The following is an 11,515-nucleotide window of genomic DNA, read 5'->3' as shown; positions in this document are numbered from 1 at the left end:
TCTTCTAGTATGAGTTCCCACATTAGCGAGTAAAAGTATTCCTGCCTTTTGGGTTCCATTATCTCAACTATAGAAATTACGGAAATTGACTGGAGACGACGAGTAATAAAAACTCATGTCTTTCTGCACGTTTTTATATTCTGAATCTGAAGGGCCACTGATATCCTAGGAAGACCCATAGCAACTTGTTAAGCTGACAAAGTCTGAAGTTGCATTTTAAGAATCATCCAGTTTGATCAATGCACGTCTTGTCTTCTCGTCAAATTAGACCTGGCCTCTTTTGTTCTGTAAGTCTGACCAAGCAAGACAGTATGTTGTACATTTTATGCTGAATGTATAGAGAGTAGCTAACCATGTGCTAACAGGCAGCTGACAGAAGTGTGTAGTCTGAGTGGACAGACAGTGAAAGCAGCAGTCAGCTTTGATTTGTGTCTCAGCAGGGTTGCCATTGGCCAGGCTTGGCTAGAGGGCGAAGGGGAGATGACTATGGCAGATAATAGCCTCTGAGGTAGATCTCAGGACAACAACGCAACTCCTAGTCAATCATTATATTATGTCTACTCATCATGTGCCTGAAGACCCAAACAGATGTGTAATTTTATAAAGCTGCAGTCAACTGATGCTATTGAGTTCACAATGTGTTTTAACACTACATGAATGCTTACTGTATTAGGTAAGGCTGTACTGTACACTACCTTGTTGTACCTAAAGTGAATGCTATCTCCTTTTGCACTCCCGAAGGTGTAGTGAGACTGATGTGCTCCTGAGATTCAATTGGGTTAGAGTTAGCCAGCTAGCTTCAGTTTCTGGCTCATGTTAACTTATTTTGAAGAACTCATTCCAATACTGCATTAAAAACCAATTCTGTTCTAAATCGTCCAATTTTAGATAGACAGAGACCTAATTTCATTTCATTCCTGCTGATATAGGTTCATAGAAAATTACCTGCACATGTCACAAAAGGAATGAGCTAATGCATTAATTGTCAGAGCTCACAATTGAAACACGTCCCATTCTGCATGTTTCATGAACCTTTATTACCAGCTGTTCACTCTTTTTTTCAAAGTAAAGAATAGGTATGATGAACTGAACACCATTATCTTGGATAAAAGCCAATTTGTGCTTGAGCCGAAAATGTGGTCGTAGGCTCTGTATGGAGTGTGTGACACAATTGCGGAGCCTCCGGAGACATGCTGAGGCCAAATTGAGCTCCGTACCGAATGGCTTTGTGCCTCCCAAATGTTGTAACAGTGCGGAGGGCTCCTTATAGCTCCGCATTGACATGATTGGTTGACGGTAGGTGGGTGCGGGAGGTCCTGCATAAACACAAACTCAATTCCTTGACAACTTCCTTCACAACAGCTCTGCTCTGCTCCACGAAGCGCAAGATGTATGTATGAATGGCCTGATTTCTGCAGAGGCCGTATCATCGTAAATGCTGCACGGCCATTGCAGACCTCTGACTGACCATACAACGCCTTTTACACTCTGTACAAACCATAACTTTGCATGATTTTCATGGCTTCTTTGTCGATTTGATGGGGTATGTTTGTTTTTAAATATCTGATCCTCTTGTCCCATGTAGCTCCGTTGATAGAGCCTGGCACTTGCAACACCAGGGTTGTGGGCTCAATTCCCACGAGGGACCAGTATAAAAGTATGAAAATGTATGCACTCACTACAGTAAGTTGCTCTGGATAAGAGCATCTGCTAAAATGAATAGATTTAATAAAAAAATATTAATGTGGGGTAAAAATAAATTATTTGACCTTGTTGGCTAAACATCTGCCTGTCATATTTATTGAAAACGTGCTTCATTATATAACACTATACAAACTCTTGCATGCAGACATACTTGGATGATTCACCTATTCTCTTAATATGCTGTTAATACCTTGGATTTAGGAACTGTTGCTTCTGTAAGCTGGATGTAGAATGTTTGGAGGGTATTAAGCATCTACTGATATTATTTCTGTTTGTCACTATGTCCAGAATCTCCCAATGGTTGTAAAAATGCCGGTTGACTCTTTCTTACAGGGGCATTTCATTTTCTATATCAATAAAAAAAATTACATCAAGAATATCTACCTTTTGAATCACGTGTCATTAAGTGCACATCAAGTTGAATGTTTTTATTGTCACGTGCACAAGTACAGTGAATTGTCATTTTTGCTTGCTCTTTCCCAACAATGCAGTAATCAGTAGAAATATAAAAATAAGGGAAATGTGAGTAGGCATCAGGATATATGATAAAGAGTAGCAGCAGCATACAGTGCATTCGGGAAAGTGTTCCTTCCCCTTTTCTACATTTTGTTACGTTAAAGCCTTATTCTAAAATTGATTCAATTGTTTGTTTTTTCTCATAAATCTACACACAATACCCCATAATGACAAAAGTCAAGGGGTCTGAATACTTTCCGAATGCACAGTATGTGTGTGTGCGTGCGTGCGTGTGTTAGTATGAATGTGTGTGAGTTTTATCTACAGTACCAGTCGAAAGTTTGGACGCACCTACTCATTCCAGGAGTTTTCTTTATTTAGATCTTTTACTATTTTCTACATTGTAGAATAAAAAGACATCAACTATGAAATAACACATATGGAATCATGTAGTAACCAAAAAAGTGTTAAACAAATATTTGAGGTTCTTCAAAGTAGCCCTTCCAACATTTCATTTTGGAATGAGACGTTCGACGAGCAGGTGTCCACATACTTTTGGTCATGTAGTGTGTGTGTGTGCACACTCACACCCTCAGTGAGGTGAGAGAGAAAACGAAGCAGAATGTATTCTCCTTTTTCCGCCTTTTTCTCACTGCTATTATTGTACAATGTAGAAAATAGTAAAAATAAATTACAACCCTTGAATGAGTAAGTGTGTCCAAACTTTTGACCGGTGCTGTATATATATTCTGCTCCTTTTTCTCTCACGCCTCACTGCAGGTGTGAGGCTGACACACAGCACTGTGGATTTATTCAGTAGTATGTGAATAACCATCATGGTTGGGGTCTTTATAGCAAAGCAGTACTTCCACAAGTATGAAAAATGTATACATGGTCAAGGAGGAAGTGAGGACTTCAATAGAAAGTAGAGGTTAATTCAACATACATTCTGTCAAGTGCATGAATATACCACATACATTAGGAGTATGACTCTAGCTACTACATGTCATTTGCGTTGCTTGCTGTTTGGGGTTTTAGGCTGGGTTTCTGTTCAGCACTTTGACATCGGCTGATGTAAAAAGGGCTTTATAAATACATTTGATTGATTTGATAAGATGCAACTGTGATGCAATATCATTTTCACATGAATCATGGCCGATGGCCTTCAACAATGAGCTCTGGGGTTGTAATAACCTCACATGCTTCTGGTTAGTGGTTCTACGGCTGGTTGATGGGTGTTGTGGGTGGCATTAGTGGTCCTTAGAGAGGGAGGATCTGTGAAGAATGCTGACCAGACGGTTCAATTCAGAGAACGCTTTACATTGCTGCTGTGTAATTCCACTATTCTCCCAGATTACAGGGCACCTTAAACCATCCTTACCCTCTCTCTGCAGGGCCCTATCAGGATGGAGATGTCATGCTCTGCTCAGGCCTGAGGGAATGGCACAACCCTATGTAATAACACTTTTGAGATGAAAAGGAAGAGAAATACACTGCTTCAGAGCACTAGCAGGATTTGAACACAGATTTGGCTCATTAGTCCAATCAGTCACTGTCATCTCTTTTTGTAGTAACAATAACAAATATGGACCTTTGACATTGTAAGATTTGACTAATGTTTTAAGTTGTGCCTAATTCACCAGTGCTCAAATACCCCATTTAATCAGCGCTATATTAAGAAAAAGAATGGAGGAACCAAAGATACGGTATTGGACAAGTTTTACAAGGTTTCCTATAACTTTCCAGAGATTGTTCTCCCTGGTCACTCCTTACAGCTCTCAGAACAACTCACAGTTCTGAATCTAGACCGAGTCCATAGAGCTTTGATTCACTTAAACTGTAGGTATGTCTATCGAAAGAGGTCCTTTTCTGCTGAGGAAACATGTTCTGTTTTAGATGCGCTTGTATGATGACGCGACGGTAACCGCTATTGAATGGAGCTCATTCCATTGACCTGTCGTTACACCTGACTCGACCATTGGATTTCATTTTTTAAATTATGTTATTTGAGAGGTGCAGCACTTGAGTCCATACTGATGCTATAAACAGTGGAGATACTGTACAGTGACCTCCAAAAGTATTGGGACAATGACAATTGTTGTTGTTTTGGCTCTGTACTCCAGCACTTTGGATTTGAAATTATAGAGTGACTATGATGTTAAAGTTCAGACTGTCGATTGAACCGTTTAGAAATTACAGCACTTTTTGTACATAGTCCATTTTAGGGGACCAAAACTATTGGGACAAATTCACTTATACGTGTATTAAAGTAGTAAAAAGTTAAATATTTGGTCCCAATATTTACTACAAATTTGTTGGATGCATTTGCTGTACTTTTTGGTTGTGTTTCAGATAATTTTGTGCCCAATAGCAACCTGTTGGGCAGAAAATATGGTCATAACACTGTGACATATATTGAGTTATTTTATGGCTGGTTATGACACCTACAGTTGAAGTCAGAAGTTTACATACACCTTAGCCAAATACATTTAAACTCAGTTTTTCACAATTCCTGACATTTTAATCCTAGTAAAAATTCCCTGTTTTAGGTCAGTTAGGATCCCCACTTCCTTTTAAGAATGTGAAATGTCAGAATAATAGTAGAGAATTATTTCTTTCAGCTTTTATTTCTTTCATCACATTCCCAGTGGGTCAGAAGTTTACATACGCTCAATTATTATTTGGTAGCATTGCCTTCAAATTGTTTAACTTGGGTAAAACGTTTTGGGTAGCCTTCCACAAGCTTCCCACAATACGTTGGATGAATTTTTGGCCCATTCCTCCTGACAGAGCTGGTGTAACTGAGTCAGGTTTGTAGGTCTCCTTGCTCGCACATGCTTTTTCAGTTCTGCCCACACATTTTCTATAGGATTGAAGTCAGGGCTTTGTGATGGCCACTCCAATACCTTGACTTTGTTGTCCTTAAGCCATTTTGCCACAACTTTGGAAGTATGCTTGGGGTCATTGTCCATTTGGAAGACCCATTTGCAACCAAGCTTTAACTTCCTGACTGATGTCTTGAGATGTTGCTTCAATATATCCACATCATTTTCCTACCTCATGATGCCATCTATTTTGTGAAGTGCACCAGTCCCTCCTGCAGCAAAGCACCCCCACATCATGATGCTGCCACCCCCGTGCTTCACGGTTGGGATGGTTTTCTTCGGCTAGCAAGCCTCCCCCTTTTTCCTCCAAACATAACGATGGCCATTATGGCCAAACAGTTCTATTTTTGTTTCATCAGACCAGAGGATATTTCTTCAAAAAGTACGATCTTTGTCCCCATGTGCAGTTGCAAACCGTAGTCTGGCTTTTTTATGGCGGTTTTTGAGCAGTGGCTTCTTCCTTGCTGAGCGGCCTTTCAGGTTATGTCGATATAGGACTCGTTTTACTGTGGATATAGATACCTTTGTACCTATTTCCTCCAGCATCTTCACAAGGTCCTTTGCTGTTGTTCTAGGATTGATTTGCACTTCTGGAATTTTCCAAGCTGTTTAAAGGAACAGTCAATTTAGTGTATGTGAACTTCTGACCCACTGGAATTGTTATACAGTGATTTATAAGTGAAATAATCTGTCTGTAAACAATTGTTGGAAAAATGACTCGTCATGCACAAAGTAGATGTCCTAACCGACCTGCCAAAACTATAGTTTGTTAACAAGAAATTTGTGGAGTGGTTGAAAACGAGTTTTAATGATTCCAACCTAAGTGTATGTGAACTTCCGACTTCAACTGTACATAAGGGTCTAAAAACCCACAATCTACCTTGCCTGTGACGTGTTGTGTGTTGCACAGTCTTCCAGTAATGTTGAAATAAATAATACTATTTTGATATCTCAGGGTTATGTGATCGGTTCCACCAACAGCGTTGACCAATGCAATCAGCATAACAGGGAAGGGGATAAACCATATTACCTAACAAACAAAAAGAATGTCACGTTATTATGATGTCCCATTCTAATGTTGCCCGCTGGGTGAGCACCAGTGAAAGTCATCATAGTCATTCTGTGAATGAAGATGTGCATTGTTTGCATCTTCTGTAAAGCAGTCTTATCTATCTTTGTATCAGTCTTTGCATTTAGCTTCATACCATTATATTGCACTGCATAGAATTCTGAAGTAGGTCAAAGTAAAATCTGAGATAAATAATATATGTTATAAATTCTTGCATGGCCTGCTGCTGCTCATAATGGTTTCATGAAATATAGTCAAGGATTTTTCATTCTCAGTGCTTAACCTTGTCAAGTTTTGGCGAATACATAATGTAGAATTTACTGTAGCTTTTATAGTATCAAGGACAGGGGTTCATGAATTGCTCGTTTTGGTTTTCTAAAATCCTATTCTTTGCACATTGTTGCTGTCAGACTGATTTCAGGCCAGTCCATTGGGTAGCACCTAAGGTAGAGCGAGCTTTTATTTTGTGATGGAATTTTGGCAATGTTTTCACTTGACATCGGAGAGCCCTGCGACTGCTTTGTATTGTTTTAGACAGTTCCTAGTTTTTATCTTCCTGTACCAGTTTAGACATGTTTTTGTTGCAAATATTGTTATAAGAAATCAAAGCATACTGGATTGGGTCTGTTTTCTTCTTCTTTAATCCTTTCCCAGAGTTCTGAATGGTATGGCCCGCTGCGTCACCACTGGAATCCCAATTAGACAATGCAGGTTGATTATTTGCCAATGCCTCGTTCCCCAGCCTGCTTTCTAATGCACACTGTTGACCAGCCTTTCCTCTCTTTCGGTTCACTCACGTCAACATGAAATCACTATTTTCTGATCAAAAAATTAAACATTAGCTTTTTTCCAGCTTATTAGAAATATTTTCATCTTTCGTCCTGTTGGGTGTGGTGATGTAAGGACAGTAATTTAGCAGGAACTCTCCTCGGTCAGTCCCAAATTATGGAGGTGTCAGTGGAGAACTTCACCGATTAAGTGTAACAGGATTTTGATCACCAGAATAGATCACCAGTCACTCTCAGGGTGAAGCTTGTGCGAGGATGGGTGGGAAGAAGAGAGCTTGATGCTCTCCAACGGAGCCATTTTTAAACTTGCTTTGGATTATCTCTGAAAGTGGTTCTAGGCCACTCAGGAGAATGAGGTATCATGTGAGAGCCTGCATGCTCAGGCAGCATATCTACTACATTAGCTATGCACTGGAAAGTCGTCGATAAACAACATTATTCATTTAATTATTTCTAAGTGGGGCTTTTAAGTTTTTGTTTTGATGTTTATAAAGGCCCTGTATTAATTATTTCCTCTTAACTGCTGCTGGGCAGCAACTAAGTCCAAGTGTATCAGCGTTGTTTGTGCAGCCATCTATAACACTGACGGAGAGCACTGTAGTGGTAAAACAGATTTACAAAGCCTTGTTGATGATATGTTCTGAAGCCACAAGCACTAGTTACTGTTGTGCTGCTTATCAGGCCTGGACCACTCTGTGGTACAGAGACAGTCTGGTGTCAGGCCCCGTGTTGTCTAACATGGACCTGATTACTGCTGCCTCAATGAGATTGCAGGCTGTTTCAGCTACCTCCAAGCAACTTTCATGTCTCCTCACAACACACACACACACACACACACACACACACACACACACAAGGTTCCCCTCTCAGGCAGATTGGGATGTGAAGTGGGACAGGCTTAGTGTACAGTGCATTTGGAAAGTATACAGACCCCTTGACTTTTTCCACATTTTGTTACGTTACAGCCTTATTCTAAAATTGATTCAATTAATTGTTTTCCTCATTAATCTACACACAATACCCCCTAATTGCAAAGTGAAAACAGGTCAAATAAAATAAATGATCAAAATACTGTCACGACTTCCTCCGAAGTCGGTGCCTCTCCTTGTTCGGGGCTGCGCTCGGCGGTCGACGTCGTCGGTCTTCTAGCCATCGCCGATCCACTTTTCATTTTCCATTGGTTTGGTGTGTGTTTCCCACACACCTGGTTTTCATTTCCCTATTACTGGTCATGTATTTAACCCTCTGTTTCCCCCATGTCTGTGTGTGATTGTTTGTTGTTCAGGTCGGTACGTTTCCGGCTGGTTTTTTCACGGGTGCTGTTTTCACCCGTGCTTTGTGGCAACCGTTATTGTTCGCACATTGGTATTGTTACTTTGTGCTATTTCTTAAGTAAAGTGCATTGTTCACTCATCTCTGCTCTCCTGCGCCTGACTTCCTGCACCAGCTACACCCACCGCCTGACAAATACCTTATTTACATAAGTATTCAGACCCTTTGCTATGAGACACAAAATTGAGCTCAGGTGCATCCTGTTTCCATTGAACATCCATTGATCAACCTGACAGAGCTTGAGAGGATCTGCAGAGAAGAATGGGAGAAACTCCCAAAATTCAGGTTTGCCAAGCTTGTAGCGTCATACCCAAGAAGACTCGAGGCTGTAATCGCTGCCAAAGGTGGTTCAACAACGTACTGAGTAAGGGGTCTGAATACTTATGTAAATGTGATATTTCAGTTTTTAATTTGTCATAAATGTGCTAAAATTTCGAAAAACAGGTTTTTGCTTTGCCGTCATAGGCTATTGTGTGTAGATTGATCTGGAAAAGAAACTATTTAATCAATTTTAGAATATGACTAACGTAACAAAATGTGGAAGAAGTCAAGGGGTTTGACTACTCTTTGAATGCACTGTATGTACTGTAAGATCTGTGATGAGGCGAAATCTCTCCTTTTCTCTCCTCTCTGCATTTACTGAGACGAGGTTTGATGAACACGGCCTATTTGTTATTTCATATTTAAAGTTTTAGTTCAGCACAGTTAAATGCTTCATGTGCTGATGCTAAATGATTTATTAGCCACCAAATTGATGTTGTGTGTTGGAAAAGGTGCTTGAGTTTGGCCAAAGTACATAATGGTGTATGTCGAGAGGGGGAGGTGGTAAAATGTGTTGCGAGCAGGAGTGAAAGGAAAAATCTGTACTGTAGTTTATCGGGGTTGTGTGTAGCTCATAAATGAGCACATGAGACGGAGATGGAGAGCCTTGCAGAGAAATTGCCTGGCACAGACTACAAAGAAATTAAATTGGTGCTAGCAAAGGCAAGGGGAGTCTTTCCCAGAATAATGCATCAATGGAGAAATTGTGAAATGCAGCAGTTATGTGTGAGAGTGAAATGTGTTCTGTATGGGAAGGTCACTTGTTCCCCAGGACTCATTAAAGTTGGGCCTTAATGGGATGAGTGTAATAATGGATGCAGAGGATGGTCTAATATGTGTAGGCTAGAGGCAGTGCTTCATTTGTAAATTGGAAGGTGCCGGAACAAAAAGTGAGTTCAATAGAGAGGTGACCTGGGGGGCTCTGAGGTACTGGAACGCATGAAAAATAATCACCTTTTATAATAAAGCTTCGCATGAATTATCATCGCTTTTGCCTAGTGGAATAGAGCCGTAGTGTAGAAGTGGTTGCAGAAGTTGCACACATGGGGATTTTTGGGGGTTTTAGCCTAGGGTCCAGGAAAAATGCATGCAATTCTACATAATTTTACATGACTGAATATTTTTTTTATACCGCACAAATGATCGAAATGACAGGCTACTTTGGCACTGACAAACTGAGATCAATTAAAACAACCTCGTCTTGAATCCACCAATAGCCTAGGCCTTGGTTTGTGGAGACATATACAATATGAGGAGGAAATTATAGTCCTAAAAAAGCTTTCCAGTTTCACTGAATAAACTCAATGATGCGCCGCTCACTCAGCAGGGCTGGCTGATGCGCTCAAGTGCCAAAAGCCTATCTCTCTTTTTGTTTTACTTTGTAAACCAATGCTGTTTGCTCAATAGGCCAATTTTAAGTTGATAAAATATTTTGGTAGCTTATAGACATATTTTCCTGCGATTGTATTTGAAATATTAGGAAAGGCCTGTTTTGGCTGCATGCTGTTCACTGACAGATTTGCTGCTCATTCCCGACTGTATTCCTTGTGATTGGGCTACACACAATCCACAGCTAGGCATTTAAAAAAAAAGCTATTGCTCCCCTGTGGCAAAATTATAGGCCTACTCCTGGTGTAAAATTCTGAATGACTGTGCATTCGGAAAGTATTCAGACCCCTTGACTGTTTCCACATTTTGTTACATTACAGCCCTTACTCTAAAATTGATGAGAAATATATCTTTTTTATCCATCTACACACACTACCCCAAAATAGCAAAGCAAAAACTGATTTATTTTACATTTTTCCAAATGTAATAAAGATGAAATATCACATTTACATAAGTATTCAAACTTTCAAGTCAGGTTGGATGGGGAATGTCACTGCAGAATGAGTCATTAGGGTGTCACGAAATGGTCGCCTAAAGTCATCAAGACGTTGTGTCATGGTCCCCTGGAGGTTTTGCCTAGTTCCCGGATTGGTCCCGGGGACCTCCCCGAGGACGTGTTTAGGACATTGTGTCATGGTCCCCTGGAAGTTTTTTCTAGTTCCTGGTTTGTCCTGGGGATGTCCCCGAGGACATTTTAGGACATTCTTGGAAAGTTGTCATGGTCCCCTGAACGTTCTTGGGACGCTGTGTCATGGTCATGTGGAGGTTTTTTGTCTACTTCCTGGTTTGTCCTGGGGACGCCACCTGATCGTTGCAAAGAAAAGTATTGTGCCCAGGGTATGTGCGCACCCTAGTTTTATTACACATCACCCCTTGTTACTGTTGCTAAGCCCATCAAGGCCCTGATTGGTGAGCCACTGTTCCAGTCACAGCTCTTTGTCTTTTGACAATGCCCACACACACTAACGATGCTTTTATCATGCAGTGTTTTCAAAGTATATATTTGACATACATGATTACATTGTGCATGTTTATTCATACAGTAATTATTATTTAATGTCCTCACAACCTCAACAGCATTCTGATCTTCCTGCTACGCCACCATGTCTCTATCAATGATTGATTTCACCTGTAGGCCTATTCATACGCTTTGCACTTCAAAGTAAATCTCAGCTCTTTTAAAAATACACTTAAGAAAAAATAGAATATTTATCATAGTGATTCAGTGACATTAAAATAGAATATGCCCCACCAACATTAGAAAACTATACTCAAAACCCAAACTCAAATTGCTGAAATAAGTCAGTTAAATCAATGACAGAATAGTCAGATTAACTGATAATGAGATGTATTAAAGGTAATGAATGGGGACTAAAGTCCTACAGTCTTTGTGGCGCAGCAGAAAGGTCAGCACACTCCAGAGGGGGTGTCATATTGATCATATCAAATATAGCTGAATAGTGTACCACTTAACTTAAAACCCCCATACCATTTGCATTACTTTACTTATAATGGCGTGAGACACCTGCTACCATCACGTGACAAAAACGACCAGGGGAGCATTACACAAT

The sequence above is a fragment of the Salvelinus namaycush genome, chromosome 8, assembly GCF_016432855.1.
Source record: "Salvelinus namaycush isolate Seneca chromosome 8, SaNama_1.0, whole genome shotgun sequence".
NCBI lineage: Eukaryota > Metazoa > Chordata > Actinopteri > Salmoniformes > Salmonidae > Salvelinus > Salvelinus namaycush.
Note: the sequence above shows the minus strand (reverse complement) of the source record.